Source organism: Nannospalax galili, unplaced genomic scaffold (assembly GCF_000622305.1).
Source record: "Nannospalax galili isolate Female #2095 unplaced genomic scaffold, S.galili_v1.0 scaffold104, whole genome shotgun sequence".
Taxonomy (NCBI): domain Eukaryota; kingdom Metazoa; phylum Chordata; class Mammalia; order Rodentia; family Spalacidae; genus Nannospalax; species Nannospalax galili.
This window is the reverse complement of record NW_008353596.1, coordinates 126169-143899: the sequence shown is the minus strand read 5'-3', so window position 1 is coordinate 143899 and position 17731 is coordinate 126169. Positions and strand designations below refer to the sequence as shown.

Genomic DNA, 17731 nt, shown 5'->3' with positions numbered 1-17731 from the left:
ATATATATATATATCCTTCCCTTATCACATTCTAAAAATCATTTCCTACAGCAGGCATTAAATTCCTAGAGACAGGAAATCTCTATTTACCTACACCTTCATCTTTTACCCCCTACAGAGCTCAATGTAGATTAGGTTTTCTATAAATATTTGCAGGATGCATCATACACACAACTGCCTACTTGACAACTCCAGGTGGATATTTAAAGGCATCTCAGTTTGCAGGTGCTCACTTAGAATTGTTAATTTGGGGTCTGAAGAGATGGCTCGGCAGTTAAGAGCATTGGCTGCTCCTGCAGAATACCTGGGTTCAGTTCCCAGCATCCACACGGTAGCTAATAATGGTTCATAAACCTAATTCCAGGTGATCCAATACCCTCTTCTGACCTCCGTGAACATTGCACGACATGAGTGTATTACAAGCATGCAGGCAATGAACTTATACACATGAAATGAAAATAATAAAATATTTTTTAAAAGAATTTGTAATCTTCACCTCTTTACTCCCCACTCCCCACCTGTTTCTCTTTTATAGCATGCCAAATGGCACCTCCATCTTCCCTGCCCTTGGCCACCTATATGGTCAAGGAGGTTTCAGGCACCTTTGACACTTTATCTGGTTAATAATCCTTTTGTGGCCAAGTTCTTTCCAATTCCACCTCTAAAATATGGCTAGCCTCCTGTCTATTTCACTACCTCAGGTCAGGTCATCACAAAGTTTCTCATATACTATAGTGATAACTCCAATAGATGTTCCAACCCTGCTTCTCCACCCCCCCCCCAAGAAGCAATCAGAATTGACTTTACACATACCTATGTTCCATTACTCCTGCCTTTCCTCAACCACTATAAAACCTACAGTCCTTAACTGGGTTGTATCTGCTACTGTTCTGCTCAGATACACTGGGACAAGGTAGTTTATTCTAATATGTTCTTCTTTTTACACAGCCTTCTGTTCTTCCTTCTCTGCACTTGTCACAGTTCCCAATCAGGTATCCATTTATGCATGGGATTGTTTAGTGTTGGTCTCTTTCCTAGGTGGAGATCCTCTAGGGTTGGAAATTTGACTCCTTAGTCTACCACTGATTTCCGCAGTGCCAAACATGGGGTCTGACTGTAGGACGCACACAGTAAATAGCTTCTGAATGGATACATGTTTAAATTCTAAACATGAAGCTCAGAAGCTATGCTTATTCTGGCTCTGTTGTTAGAGGTGATTGGCTAGCAAAGGTGAGACATTCCCCTGATGTGAGGCAAGAGGAGGCAATTCAATTTAATTCTGCTCAGAGTGGTTCCAGTCTCTTCAATTACATTCCATTCATCTTAATTAAATTCCAAAAGCCTTCCCCTACACGAGAGCTCTGATGGTCTTTATTCTAGATGTAGAAATGTCACTGATGAAGATGATTCATTTTTTTTCCCTTAAGAGACTCCCACTTTATTTACTCTCATCTTCTAGCCAAGGACAGATATAAGATATAATTGAATCTACTTACACAGTACCCTGCAAACAGACAACTGGTCAACCTAACCTGGATCTCAAGGCTTCATTCACAAATATAACCTACTGGGGTGTTTCTCAAGATATCCACAGAAGTTCAATATAACACACCACTGGTAAATGTGACTAATAAGATGACTCAAGAACGCAGAATCATGACTGGTCAAGAAAAAATTAAATGACAGAAATCCTCCAGCTCACTTTTCATCTTAAGAATATGAGATTTAGGTGTATTCACTTTTCCCAGGATGCAAAATGACTGGCAGAGGAAAGCACATGACATATTATCAAGGGCCTAAACTGATCATATTTACTACCAGAAGCAAAAATAGGGAATTTCAGGCATCACAGCTGGGCAGACATAAATAGCAGAGGGTCTGGCTGAGTTCTCTGGCAACCAAGACAGAAAAGAAAAAAAAAAATGAAAGGAAAGAAATAAAATATACCAGCTCACACAGTTTTAGTCTTCTGGCATAGAAAGCACATACAGATTTCTGTGGGGACTGCATCACTTTCTCTGCTACAACTGTACCCTGGCAGGAATTTACCATGAGTCCTTATGAAAGGACTTAGGGAGGCAGGGTAGACCTTGCCTTAATCAGTTGCACAAAAACAGCAAATGCTGCTTAGTTTGACTGCACCCATATCTACCCTCAATAAAGGCAAGTCTTTGAAGGCTAGCCTAGAATCCAGCAACCTACCTTTTGAAGAGTTAGCTTTATAGTAGCTTAACTTAATTTAACCTATTTTTTCTTCTCTGGATCACAGTAGTAACCACACAACATCTTGCACTCCTCCCGAGTACTATGAGATGTGTCTGCTTTCTCTTTTCCTGGCCAAATCTCTTTTGCATTCTACCCGGGTTCCACAGTTTTTATTCTAGAATTCTAGATCATCCTAAATCTTTCTAGATCTACCATAACTTTTTTTTTTTTCCCTCATGGTACTAGGGATTGAACCCTTGCGCATGCCAGGCAAGCGCCCTACCATTGAGGTATTTACTTGGGTCTTTTTTTTGAGATAGGGTCTCACTAAGTTGTCTAGAGTGACCTTGAACTCAATTTGTAGGCCAGGCTAGCTTTGCACCTGCAGTCCCCCTGGCTCAGCCTTCTGAGTAGTTAGAATTATAGGCCTGTGTCATGAGGCTCAGCCTCTATGATAACTCTTAATATTTGTGAGACATAACCAGGAGGGCACGTGTTAGTAAAACATTGGCATGATAAACATATGGTCATAAGACCCCAGAACTGGAGGAACCTTGTTCATTCCATCATTCACTCTTATATAATATTCCTAATTAATTAAAGATCTAGTGACCTCTACTCACTTGAGTCCAGAAAGAGAAAAAGGCTCTACCTAGTAGGAATGTCTTTAGTGATGTACTATAAGGATTGTTAGAAAGTTTGTTCTTACATTGAACCATAAACTTCTTGCCTGTGACAGAAAGACATTGAACTACATCTGTTTCTGGAGATAATATAGTTGCTCTAAAATTATATGAAAAAGTTTCTGCTTTCCAAACATAACTTCTTCTTGCCAGAATATTCTGGAATTATCTAAATTTAAATTAAATAACTTAATTTTTGACTCTTTTTCGTAGTTTTTTATTGAATTTCTATGTACTTCACATAGAACATCTTAATCATCATCTTTACATCCCCATCTCCATTGGCACCCTTCCACAGCTCCCCCGCACCACTGGAATTCATACCTATTACAGAGTTCTACACTGGTCACATACAAATATTGTGAATTGCCCAAGCCTAAGTGGCACATCTACAATGCAACCTCTATACCTAAGGCTGACAGAACATAGAACAAGGGGTAAAGAGGACACTAACGCATCTCTCAGTTCTCGTCAATGAAGTTCCCTCATGCAACAGAGGCCCAGTAACACAAAATATCACAAATGGTCAAAGCATAGAGAGTAAGAGTGTCGGTCCTTAGACAGGACTCCTATATTAAACTCCAGCCACCCAGGGCTCAGAGACCATTGCAGAAGAGGGGGTGGAAAGAAAAGAGCCAGGGAGGAGGTGCATGTCCATATGGAAACAGGGACCTTGCTCACTTGAACCTGCAGAAATGGTGTCAGCATACACAAGACCTATGCAAACTCAAGCAGATAAAACCCCAGCATAGAACTGTGGAAATGGGCATCAGGCCCCAATCTTAGTCAAAGAATTATTGCCAGCTGATCACTGCTGGGTGAGGAGGATCTGATATTCTTGTAATTTTCACTTGTGGCTTCTGCCTAGGCCTTGGCTTCAGTATTTTGGAAGTCAGGCATCTGTTAGTTGAGCTGCTTACTCTAGGTTCCAGGAAGCCATGTTACTCCTTACCAAGCCTACCCCAGCTGCTAATAGTGATAAGACACAAAGCCTGCCAGACGTCCCCACTGCCATAAGTAGTTTTCGCAAAACAGCGTGAAGGGGTGAGGGCCCTTTCCCCTAGTCAATTATAAGGGTGACTGGACGGCTGATGGATGACGCCCCTTGCTGCCTGCGTGGCCTCTCTGCTGCTGGCCATCTCCGCAACGCCAGCATTTCTTCTGGTATCACTTAATCTTTAACAGTCCTGTACCTAACACTGAATATTAAAATGGGACATTGCTCCCATAAAATCAATATTTAAACCACATGCTGCTAATTCACACCAAAAGAAAAAGGGCCAAAATACCCCCCTCTGGCCTCTACTTTAATTGTTAGAGGGACGGGGTGCTGGGGTGGAGACAAGAGCCCTGCGTGTGGAAGGCAGACTGTAATTTAAATGTGTGCAGCAGGTTTTCAAAGGCGATGGCCTAAACCATCAGCCTGCTGTTATCCTGGCAGCGGGTTTCCTGACTTGCTGCTTGCTTTGCTCTAGCATTGCTCCCCTCTGGGGCCCTTCACTGTCTGCACAAATCTGAACTTGGCATGGAGAAGGGCAAACTGCCATCTCTAAAGGGCCACGGGTGATCAGGGAAGGTCCTTTTCCTACAAAATGAGGTTTCCAGATTCTCCTTGTGTTCTCCTTCCCTTCCATCACCAGAGCAGGAGATCACATTGACTAAAGTCTATGCTTTTGCCTTCTGTGTACTCCTGATCTTAGGGTTTCCAGGTGTATATGGGTCCGCTCCATTTTACACAGGAAGCACACTTGCTAGTGACCTTTAAAGGGCCTGCTTGGCTTGCTCTTCAACACCCAGTACTGCAGCACCCAGGTGATGAGCTGAGAGCCCCTTTCCTGGTACCAGATCAACCACCTAAGGGAGGCCTTCACCCACAGAGCAGGCCAGGGCACTCAGGGGGATGACCAGGATGAGTCCTCATGTATTCCTCAGCCTCCCAGAACACTGCAAACTGTCTTGGGCAGGAATGTGGTTCTCCCATAGATTCAGCACAAAAGGAGCACAGAGCCAGGAGTCACCTTTTGCCTGTGACCGTGGGCACTACCTGACACCTCTAAACCTCAGGTTTCTTACCCATTCAGTGGGGATGGTTATTCTTACCTTCGTAGCACTGTGCAAGGAGTAAAATAGGAGTCTCAGGTAGAAATAACAACTGGTACTAATATCGGTTGAGTACTTATTGTTTTCCAAGCAGTGTGCTAAATACTTGGTGCATTTTATCTTACTTAATCTTCATGACAATTAAATGAGGTGATAGATGTGGAAACTGGGGCTCAGAGCAGTTATGCAAGTGGATGAGATCACACAGCCAACTAGCATAAGACAGAACAGGTTTCACTCCTTCACCATCATATGCTGAGTTCCTCTTCCGTGCCAGCCACACAGGCAGACATCAGCTCCCCAGTCCCACCCTCTTGGCACTTTCAATTGTGTAACTGCAACACACAGTGTAGAAAAATCATCAAAGTTCAACTTTACTTACCCCTCCCCCCTTACTTACCCCCACCCCACCCCCCAAGTTGGCTCCAGACTCAACCTTCTGGAACAGCAGTACTGGCTTTGCCTGGTACTGATGATTGAGCGGTACCAAGGAAAGAGAGTACTGGCTTGGATGGGCTGCCCCAAGGATAGAAACTAGACACACTGACCAAGGTGTAACATCACATTCCTTTTTCTTTTACTCAATACACTTCTAGACTTATCAGATCTGATCAGAAAGGAACTTGGAGCAGGAATGGAATTACGTCTTTGCCTCTGACAAAGACTGTGTCAGAACTCTTCTTGAGGAAGAGATTTAGCTAGGGAAATTTTCTTTAAAAGCCTAATCAGACGAAGCCCGTATTTACAAACAGGTGAACTTAAAGTCATCCCCCTGCCCTTAGAGAGTGAGCCCTCTGCTGCATTTTAAGCAGGATTGATTTGGTACATTTTCTTAGTGCAGAGTTTTTCAAGAATGCAAAACACACTTGTGTTTGGCATCTTAGGCTTTCTGAAAGGGAGATTATGCTTCTCTCTCTGTTCGGCTGCATGTTTAAAAACAACTTAGTGGAAGTTGTTCCTCAGATCCAGCCTGTGGTGCTTAGGTCACTTTTGTGGTTTTTCTGCTACAACCCAAGAGACGGGCTGGGTGGGGAGAGAGGCAGTTAAGAGATTCTTGGGAGAGCTCTAGCAGCTTGGGGCTTAAGCCTGGCATCATTTCTTTGAATCTTTCTAGCTTCTCCCTGATACTCATACTATCTCTGAAAACCCTCTTCTTGGAGACACTCAAGGCAGGACAGGTAAGTGGTGCCATGCAGATCTGAGCTTGGTGGATCAGGATGAACCTTACAGGCCCAGCCTTGCCCTTGCTACAGAGCAGGAAGTCCAGACACAGAGAATGACTGAAGCTTGATGGATGACGTAAAGCAAACTCGTGGCAGAGCTGATGGGCACTCCACGTCCGGCACACTTCCTCCTGCTCTATGTCTGGCTCTTGTTTCTCAAGGTCCAGAGTGATGCCATGGTCTTCTGTAGGGTTTTCATGCATGATGGTTGCCCACTACCTGCTTGGACTCTTCAACTTGAGCCGTACGGCGAGCCACACCTCTGATTACAGGCCTGACCACCTTGACTTTAAGACTGAGTCTGTGTGGCCTCCATGCTGTGCCAATGCATACTCATGCTGGGGCCAGGCTTGCTTTCTTTTTAAAAATTAAAAAAAATTTATTTATTTACTTATTTTTTTATGTGTGTATGTACGTGTATGGTGTGCCTGAGCGTAGGCCAGTATATTCCATGGAGTGTGTGCAGAGGTCAGAGAATAACTATTTCGAGTCACCTTTCTCTTCCACCTTTTTTGAGGCAAGGTCACTCTGCCTACTCCAGGCCAGCTGGGCAATTGTCCTGCCTCGGCCTCCCATCTCACCAATGAATGCTGAGATTACAGATGTGTGCCACTGTGTCCAGCTGTTTTTTTGTGTGGGTTCTGGGTGTGGAATTCAGCCTGTCAGGCTTGAGCATCTGTGCCATCTCTCTGGCGTAGTACCTGCTCTTTAGTTGAAGCTTAAGAACTGTCCTATATCACCCAGCCACATGGTTGCAAAGAGGATATAAACCAGCTTGCCTTTCTCCTTCTGCTATGTGATCCTGTGTCATGCATAGTCCCCAGAATAGAATGGTGGGTGGGATGGGGCAAGATAGGTTAAAATGTGCCTCAATATTCTAATGACCAAGAGCAGATCACTTCACCCAACCCAATGATATAAAGATGCTAGGCAGAAATCAAAACCAAGAGATGAGGGATATTGACACACCTGGTGTCCAGGTTCCCTTTCTTTATACTTCTCTTCCTTAAATGTTTATTGAACATGACAGCCACACAGTAGGTGCTCAGGTGTCTGAGCCCAGAACCTTCCTACTGGTAAAGAAAGATGCTTCAGTCTCTGAACCTTCCTTGAGCTTCTCTTATGACCGGTGCTCCCCACCGGTGCTCCCCACAGTTCTAAGCAGAGGCACTTCTCTCCTCCCGCTGCAGCAGCACCAGGCTGACTTGGGTTCAGTGTTAAGCCCGGTGTTCTCATCACCCTTGGAGAAGCTGAGCAGTGCTAAAGTTCCCAGCGTTACCCATCATTCTCTGCAGCTCCCGGAGCTGCCTTGCTGGGGAAGGCACCGAGGTACTCAGTTCTGCCCGGGGTTGCTCTTGGTGGACTTAGTACTGCTATTGCTTTTCAGCTCCCACACTCGCATCTCAATGGAGAGCCACCTGAGATTGAAGGCTAATGCCTCTGCTAAGGTTTAAGAGCTGGTAAGGGCACCTGCCTGCATTTCATACACACTCCAGCAGGCCCTCAAGTCACTGTTGATTCTGTTCCGGCATTGCCCACACTTGCAGCCAGATGGGCCTCCCAAGTGTCATTCCAACTGCTTTGACCAGCTTCAAACCCACTCCCCTAATGTTCAGGACCCACTCCTTGCAAATCATTTGGAATTGTCCTATGGACCCAGGAGGTTGCATGTGGGGAATCAAATACACCCCAATTTACCCACTTACAAACTCCAGAACATTCCCATTCCACTCACGGATGAGTTCAAGGGTTACTTCTACATGCAATCCTGCCTGGCTCTAGTGAATCCTGGCTGTGGGGAGTGTGTCCAGAGGGATTTTCCTGCCTGCCTATAACTATTTCCTAAAATCATAAGACAAAAAGTTTTGAAAAAAGAGAAAATTGCAAAATCAAAATGAGTAAATGTTTAATCAAATGTCTCTATAATGGAATGTTACATAAACATCATTAATTGTTAAATTTGATATCCATAAAAATTTCATCATATTTGAAAACAATTTGTTCCCTAGAATCGCTCCCTTTGAAAGGGTTTTTCAAATATGTCCTGTGATTGCTGAGGGCTGGAAGCCATGCTCTGCTCACAGCCAAATGCTTTCAAAAGCCAAATCATAAGACTCTCTTTTAAATGTATTGCTGCTAAAACTTAGTGTGCAATGTGGGTGACTTGGTAAGAGGTAGGGTAAGACCTCCCAAAGTACGAGTGCTTAAGGGGAGGGTGGGGAGATGGTTTAGCTTCAAGAGGACACACCGCTTTTGCAGAGGATGGGAGTTCAGTTCCCAGCACCCACGTCAGGCAGCTCACAAATGCCAGGTTATCTGACACCCTCTCCTGGCCACTGTAAGCACTGCACTCATATGCACAGAGGCACACATGTATACACACACATACACACACACACACACACACACACACACAAAATTTAAAATAAAATCTTAAAAAACAAGAGTGCTCAGGAGTGCTGCCTTAGAACCAGATCTAAAATTTACTAAGTAATTATTCTGTGCTGAGCTCCCTTCTAAGTCTTTGGCATACATGAGCTTGTTCAGTCCTTGATTCTGTTAGAGGTGTATGTATAGTTACATTTGAACATCCATATCAGGGTGTTCTACATTTGCACACTCAGATATCATGGATCAAAAATATTTGATAGTAACTGTGTCTATAATTAGTTTCTACAGAATTTTTCATCATTATTCCCTAAACAATACAGTGTAACTGTCTGCATAACATTTATATTCTATTAAATATTATATGTTGTCTGGATGTGATTTAAAGTACAGGAGCACACACATAGAGTATTTAAGGGACTGGAGCATCTGTAGATTTTGGTGTCTGCCAAGGAACCTCCAGCCAACCCCAGGATGCCAACGGACCACTGCACTGTTCTCATTTTAGAGGCGAGGAAGCCAACTCGGATGTCAGTCATCTTTCCAAGGATACATGCTAGTGAGCCACAGTGAGAAATGAAACCCAGCTCCAAGCTCATGATCCTAGTGACTTCACCAGATAAGGTGCCTGAGAGCCCTTGATATTTCTAGGAGAGCAAACAAGTCCTGATAGGTGAGGAGGAAGGGGTGTACACATCCAAAATTAGGAGCGCAATTCACGCAGCATAAATAGATTGCATAGGTTGTTCGCCTCTACCACTCCTCTCCCCACCCCACAGTTCTTGGCCCAGAGGTCTCCTCTCTCACTGACCCTCAGCCCCACCTACATGCAGTTAATAATTTGAATTATAATAATGAACAGCTGATAGCTGCTAACAGCCCATCCGCAGTTTCTAAAGCATTTACTTACGTTTTGTTTTGTTCTCATAAGAATCCCCATTTTATAGAAAAGGGAACTGGGGTAGTTTGGAGATTTCAAATACTTTCCCCATGAGCATCAGTGTCAGTAGGGAATCACAGAACGCTGTGCTCTATCTTACTCTAAAGCCCATTCAGTGTTTTAATTCAAGGTATGGGCATCGTTAATTCAGAAACCAAGAGTTCACAACATGAAGAGTGAAGCCCTCCCTTGCTCACAGACAAGCTGCCGCACTCTCACTATGGTTCCACCATGAACAGTTTACTGTGTATCCTTCTAGACTTCAGCTATATGCTTTAGATCCACCTAAGTATCTAACCCTCTGTTGGCTCCTTCCCTTACTCATTCTGCTGGCTTCCCTCCCTGTGTGTGTCAACTCTACATCCAGGATGGAAAGATACCACAGGACACTTAGAGACATGATAACCCCACCAGAGATGCTGTGATTCCTAGGGCAAAGCTGAGCAGATACCCATGTGATTCAGAAAAGTGGGTGTGATGCCCCTTCTCTCACACTTCCACCATTGGCAGGGTTTCTCTGGGTAGCTCCTGCAGTTCTCTCTGCTCCTACAGTGAGACAAAATGGCATGTTGTGTTCTCAGCCCGAGAAGCTTCAGGGCTCGGATCCCATGTATGTGTAGTGCTGAAGGATGAGTTGATGCTGTCTTGAGGTGTGCCTGCCCAGGACCAGTGGAACATTTGTAGGTAGGGACTCACTCACTAAACTGTCAAATGAGGAAGTTGGCAGGAGGATAATGGGGTCTCTTCTGGGAGCTGTGTATAGACTCCATTAAGGAGGGTTCTTATTTGCAAAGACCAGAGAATTCTAGTACTCTAATGCTTCTCCCCTACTAGTTCCCTCTGTTTTTAAAGTCACAGTTCCTGGTGAAGAAAAGCTTCTTTTCTCTGAAATAGCAAGAGAAACTCCAAGGGGTGTGGAAAATTAAACTATAATGCCCTTCTTTTCACTTTCTGTCAGGGTGGGGATATTCAGCCACCATATTGACAATGCCATTTGGATGAAAGGATTAGGCTGAGAGAGGGTCAGGATAACAGACAGCTTCACAGTGGAGGCCAGAAGCTCATGAGCAGACAATACATTAGGACCGGATGGGGGATTAAAGAGGGCAGCAGGGTCTGTAGCACTGGAAAGCAGGCTGCTCTCCCCAGCATTGCCCATCCTTGTGGTGCAGGAACGTGGGGCCTGAACTGCCAACAGCTCTCAATCCGAACAGCTTTAATCTAGACATTCATGTGAAACATCCCACATACTACGCATTTCTTCCTATTTAACTTAGAATTAACTTTAAAACTTAAAGTAGACCAACACCACGAGGGCCAGTCAAGACAGCCTGAGTCACGTATGCCTCATGGGCACCAGAGACTGAACCCCAGTCCATCCCAGCAGACTTGGTCTACGAAGCACTATCCTGAAGCTCAGGTCAAGGAAGGAGTCAGTCTACAGGGTGATTAGTCATAGAGGTGGGGCCAGAATCTTGTCTTAATACCCCAGCCAATCTAAGAGGTCAAATAACACTGCATAGAGTGTGACTATTATAAGGAATAATGACCGACTCCTCAGGAAAGCAGAACACTGGACAAAACACTTCATAGGTGAAAATAACATACCAAGGCCTCCTACCACCTAGAAAATCCATAGCAGGAGTCAGTGTCAGAACTATACCAAATAGAAACCAGCAGGATGCAGGGAGAAGCAATCCTATGCTGCAAGCCAGGCCAGGTCACGTGCCCTCAGATGCAAGTGTCTCGGTCCTGGCCATCAATGATCCCACTCCTGTTTACCGAGATTTGTCTCTTGAAAGCTTGACTGTTGCCCAGAGATAATACTAATATTTATTTAGCTCTCTGCACACACCAGATACCGGCTAAGCCCTTTGCATGTATCTGTGCACTTAATCCTCAAACAACCCTGTGAGGAAGGCTTGCTAATTCCATCCTGGGGAAATTGACACCCAGGAAGGTGAATACATCCCCCCAGGGGCACCAAGCTAGTAAACAGCAGAGCTGGGGTTTGATCTCAGACAGGCTGGACCATCATCTGGGCATTTAGGCACCATTCGGATGGATTCTGTCTCATCTCAGGATTCCAGGACAGAAATCAGACAGGAAAGGCTACCACCATCTGCAGAGAACAATGCAAGACAGCAGAGCATTCGGTGGAGCAGAGGGCGTTGGGTCACATAGTGTGAAGTATCTGTGATTCCCAAGATGCACAGCCATCTTTCTTCACTGTGACTTTTATTTCCCCTTGTAAATGTGAGTTCTACCAGAGGATAAACTACAGCAGTATCCACTAGACAAGAAAATCGAGGCTGGAAGGTTGCTAATACAAGTGTGTATGCACACTGAGGAGGTGATTTATATTCCCTACTTCAAAAAAAGAGACCTTAGGCTCTTCTATCAACAAGTCTCAAATGACAGGCAACAGCTTCCCATGTTGGCTCCTTTAATTAAATGAACTCGAAACGTTGCCCCTCTCTGTACACTCAAACTCTCCTACACTGTTCCCTTTTGATCTCTGTAATTTATTTTAAAGATCACATTGAACACGTTATTTGCTCTGTGAGCCATGGCCCAAAGAAATCAAATGCTAACCTGATCACAGCATTCTGAGCTATGTCGCCCTGTCATTAAAAAGCTGCTGTGCTTCCTCCTCTAGCAACCGATGCCTCCACGCATACTGAATTCAGACCCGAGTGCCAGGCTTCGGCTGCTTGCTTAAGTTATTTCTCAGTTTTCATTGACTTACTCACCTTCTCTTTAAACAAACTGAGCTACGATTGTTATCTCCTTTAAAAACATTTCAGAGGCTAAGGAAGTGGCTCAGTGGGTCAGAACACTTGGTCTCCAAGCTTGAGGACCTGAGTTCGTATCCCATTTCTCATGCGAAAAGCCAGGCATGGCTGTGCATACCTGTAACCCCAGTGTTTTGACATGGAGATAGTTCAATAAGAGACCCTGACTTGAAGTAAGCAAGAGTGATAGAAAAAGACACCTGATATCCTGTTCTGGTCTTTGTATGGGCAGGCACGGGTGTGTATACACTCATACAGCATATCACACACACACACACACACACACACATTCTAATCCAAAGACAACCCCTTCACATAGTCCTGAGGTGCCTGAAACAGACAAGGTTCGAGTCTCCCAAGATTCCTGGGTTCCTGGGCATCTCTATTTACAAGTCTGCCTACTGAGCAGTTGGAATCCTCCCCCTTTCTCCATCCCTCCCTCCCTCCCTCCCTCCCTCTCTCTCCTGAGACTATCTAACAGGAGGGCATAGATCTCACCTTCAGTGGCCCTTTTGTGCACAAATGAGTATTTGATAAAATGTTTTCAGGCTGATTAATAATACAAAAATTGATTCACAAATGGAACAGTCTTGAAAGATTCCAGGATGCTGGAGGCTTGGGCCATGCACTTGCCCCTCTCTATCCCAGGTCCACTTTGCCAGATTCTTTTCCTCCTTGTTAGTCCCTAAAAATGCAATATAGCTATTTAGATGGCATATGCATTGTGTTTGGAATTGTATCTGCAGATGATTTAAAGCACATGGTGGCTGTACACAGGTTGGATGCAACACTATGCTACTTTACAAAAGGGAATCAAGTACCCTTGGGTGTTGGTGGTATCCATGAGGGTTCTTGAACTGGCCTCCCCTGGATATGGAGGGACAACCTTATACCTTTGCACAATATTCTTTTCATGCAATAGCAATCTTTTGCATGGCAGCAAACAGAGGGCACGCAGTGGCATCTCCTGCACCAGATGCATGGAGAAAGAGACCATAGACCTTCTTTTAATTTGGTAATTTAACAAATGCTTGCTGTGCCCACCTTATACTGGATGGTGTGTTCGGTATAGAGGAGATGAGGAGGAGTAACCAAGCAACTGTCCCTTCTGGTCAGTGAAGAAGGGGAACAAGACAAACCATGATGAGGGTCTGGTCCTGAGTGGACGTCAAAAATCATCTATAGAAAGGTGATAAAATAAGGGATTGGAGTGAATGAGAGAGAAATTCATAAATTTGCATGTGTCTGTATGTGTATAAATGCACATAAGCAGAGAGAGAGAGAGAGAGAGAGAGAGAGAGAGAGAATAGATAAAGGTGGGGACAGAGACGGAGAGGGTGAGGGAGGTAAAGGTAGAGGTAGAGATAAAAATAGAGACAGAGACAGATGGACAGAAGAGAAGATGGATTGTTATAATAAAACTGATTTTTCCTCTCATCCCCATCATTCTCTGGGTTATTACCCCCTTAACTGAAACCCTTACTGAAATGCAAGCTCTCCTCAAGAAAGACTATCTACACTCCCCACATACCCCCAGAAACTAGGCCACAGGGAAACAGGACTGCTTGTTGTGTGAATGAATGAAAGAGGCTGTCAGATTGAAATTTCTCACACCTAGATTTTGAAACATGAAAGAAAGATGGGGTGTTCCATTGGCACTTTCCAAGAGGAGCTCTTTAGGTCTCCCTTAAGGGATAGGGAGTCAGCCCCCCGGAGGGGAAAGGAAAGTAGAAATGATGACTCATGACCTTGTTTCTGGCAAGCGCAAGGACCCCTGGGTAAAACTTTGCAGAAGGCACTGAGCTACACAGCGTGGCATTTATTTCTTATTTATGGAATGCCTGTGTGCTCATGCTTGCCCAGCAGGCATGATGACAGTGAAGGATCCTGTTCCATTCCTCTCCTCCAAATATCAGGCAATTTGGAGAACAAGGCATACACACTGACAACTAGCCACTGCCTCCCCATGCAGACAAGTACACTTTTTGGTTAGGTTCCCATCATTGAGAAGTCATCTATTTTCACTCTTAAAGAAGGAGAATAAATAAATAATTAAACAAAAAGAAAGCAATTGAATGTTGAGGGTCAGAAGACCACTGATGCCAGGGTAGGTAGATCTGAACCCAACAGGACAATCTGATGCTGGCTGAGTGGCTGGGGGCAGGACATGTCACTTCTCCCAGCTCGTGCTTCTGCCATCTATAAAATCTACCTTGGAGCAGGGTTGAGGTGAGGCTAATGGATGAGAAAGCACAGAGCCCAGTACCTGGCAAGCAGTCTCAGCCCCGCGAGTGCCAGCTTTCTCCTCTTTCCTCACTCCCTCTGTGGAATGACCTACCCTATTCCAAGATTCTTCTCAGTCCTGGCTCTGTTCGTTAGTATATTTAAGCAAGTTCAAGGTGACTATATCATGTGCCAATTAAAAGAATAGCTTCTACATTCAGACTACTCAAGTCCGTATCAAAGCGCCATCACTCATTAGGTATGTGACCTTGAGAGCTGGGTAATTTCTCAGGACTCTAGTTTCAAAAACAATAACAGTAACTCCCAGCATGGAGAGAGGATAAAGGCACACTGCAGAGAATGCATTGAGAGCTGTGCCAGGTTCATCTGAAATTTGCTGCAGTCACGTGTCATGGCTCCTCTGCACCCCAGCCTGTGTTCTGTCCCTCTGCCATGGCAGAACTCCTTTCTAAGCACAGCGCCTCTGCCCATGCTGTGTCCTCTGCCTAGAACACCTTGCTCTCACAGCTTCCCATAACTGGCCCTATTTCAATATGTGGGCCAGCAGGGCCTTTACCACAGTGAGATATTTGTTAGCCATACAGCCTTGATCAGCCCCCTCTCCCCTAGGCCACCCTCTATGACAAATTTCCACTGTGAGATTTTCAGGATGCCTATGGCTACAGGAACTTTTCTTTTCCTATGTTGTTGGTTCATTCATTGTTGCTCTTCACCTCGCTAGAATGTAGTTCTTGTACACGAACAGGAACTAGCCTCCCTATCCCTGAAACAGTGTCTGATGCACAGGAGGTCCTCGGTACATTGGAGAAATGAAGGAATGAATGAATATGCTGGACCACCGGATTCCATGTTTTCATGGAATTTTGCCCATCCAACATCCTATTCAGGAACAATGATCAAAACCACTTCCCAAAGCTCTCTGCCCTTTCCTCTAAATATGAAAACTAGCTAACACTGGCCACACTTGACAAAGTCCAAAGATAGCTCCCAGATTTCCCTCAGGCATACAGTGAAGAGCGCCCTTTCTCACCTATCACAGGAGCTCAAATATAGTCTCCTGAAAGTGCCTGCCCCCATGGACCTGGCTCAAGGGATGTAGGAGCTAGAACTTCATCTTTGCTGTGCTCTTCTAGAAGGACCCTAAGTGTTCTCTCCAGATGACCAAAGCCTGGGTTCTGTTCACCCCCAAAGAAGAAAACTTGTTCAGTTATTGCTCCTTCACATCTACTGCTCCGGCAATGGTGTGTGTGAATGAAGTGGGCCTCCTGGGTAAAGCCAGCTTTGGCTACTAGGAGCTCCACTTAGCTGAAGGTTTGAGTGGCTTTGGGGCTTGAGGCACATGAAGGAGTACTACTGGGGTATTTCTCCAAGGTTTCAACCTACCTGGCCAGGCTCTTGTGCCTTCCTGGAGCTGATGGCCCAAAGGATGGCCACCTTCCAGAGAAGGACAGTATCCATGTGCTGGAACACTCTCACACAAATAAGGACATATTTGAAGACTGAAGCCAGGAAAAATCTAGCCTGTTTAAAGGACTAAGGTCTGGACAGATTAAAAAAATAAGCAATGCCTCAGGGTGCTGACTGTTGGAGGTGTCAGGGCTGAGAGACCCCAAGGAAGCATTCTGCAGGCTAGAAGCACAGGTGACTTTTGGATGGAAGGGCACACCCATAATCTATTCTGCTTCTTTTGGATGTATGAAAGCTTACTATGACCTTACTATGATGCAGCCCAGCCAGTTATCCTGGGGCAACCTATGCTACTTCTCTGAGCCTCAATTTTCTCACCTTTGAAAGGTGTATGAAAATCTTTCCCTAATTTAAAGTAAAAAAATATTAGCCGAATGTCAGTAGATAAAGTGCCTGCTGTGCAAATGGAGGATCTGAGTTCAGATCCCTCGTACCCATGTAAAAGCCAGGCACTGTTGTACATGTTTGTTGCCTCAGTGCTGGTTGGAAGATGGAGAATGGAGGATTCCTGGAGGTTTCTGGAGAGACATTCTAGCTGATTGGTGAGCTTTAGGTTCAGTGAAAGATCTTGTCTCAAAAGACAATGTGGAGAGCATTAGTGGACAACATCTGATGTCCGCCTCTGGCCTCCACGTGCACTCACACCTACATGTATACCCACACCCATATAGACCACATACACATACACATACAGAGAGAGAGAGAGAGAGAGAGAGAGAGAGAGAGCACGAGAGAGAGAGAGAGACAGAGAGAGAGAGTGAGCGAGATATAAATAGAGAGAGAGAGAGAGAGAGAGAGAGAGAGAGAGAGAGAGAAACTGAGGAAGACTGAGTGAGATATACATATAAAATGTTTATCACCATCCTGGGCACAGCATAAGAGCTCAACTAATGGTATTTATTATTAGCAGTCAGTTGATTTTATTTCAAATGACTTTTTGCTCTAAGACCCAGATTTAAAGTTCAGATTTGTTCTGCTCCATCTTCCTGATCTTTCTTCACAAAATGATGTGTCTTCCCTTGATGGAGTAAGGAAGGTTACTGCTATACAGCACCCCTGCCAAGACATTAGGAAGATGTCATTGACCTTTGTACAGATCACAGTCCAGAGAGGTAAAGTGACTTCTTAATGCCATAAAGCTGATAAATGACAAAGTCAGGACCATCTGCTTTTAAATACACTCCCTTTTAACTATGCCAAAGGATTATTCCTGGATCAAGAGGAAGAAAAGAGAGCGACACTGTGCTCCCCGCCCTGGGCATTGAGTATCAGTGGCTATAAAAGCTCTTTCATACCAGCTGAGCCTAAGAGACAACTCTAAGGTTATAATCAGGATCTAAATCTTCCCAGAGTCATTCTCCAGAGTCCTCCCAGAGTCATTGTTGGGAGGAGAGACCCCAGAGAGACTTTCTCAAAGGAAAAGAATGAATTGAAATGGGGCAGGCAGAGACAGGGCAATGAGAGGAGACATTTGAGAATTGAAGTATTCTGAGTATCTGGTCCACACCAAGCTAATTGAGGAGAAAGACTTCATCTTATGGCCAGAGAAGTCTTAACTTCTCTATCTAGCCACAAGGTCCTCTAGAACTGTTTGGAGAGAGCAAGGACCTTTTACAGGGCAAGATGATTTCTGTAAACCTATTTGTTCATTTTATCTTTCCAGGCATTGTGATGGAGGTACTGTTC

General features: G+C 44.7%; 2 protein-coding genes across 2 annotated transcripts in view; one reads left to right on the top strand and one right to left on the bottom strand.

Annotated features, from left to right (window-relative positions):
- Dock2 (dedicator of cytokinesis 2) overlaps positions 1 to 17731 on the bottom strand; it is a 260786-nt gene that overhangs the window by 124375 nt on the left and 118680 nt on the right. The gene's annotated exons all lie outside the window — the stretch shown is intronic.
- Positions 1 to 17731, top strand: part of Insyn2b (inhibitory synaptic factor family member 2B) — a 109679-nt gene that overhangs the window by 17280 nt on the left and 74668 nt on the right. The gene's annotated exons all lie outside the window — the stretch shown is intronic.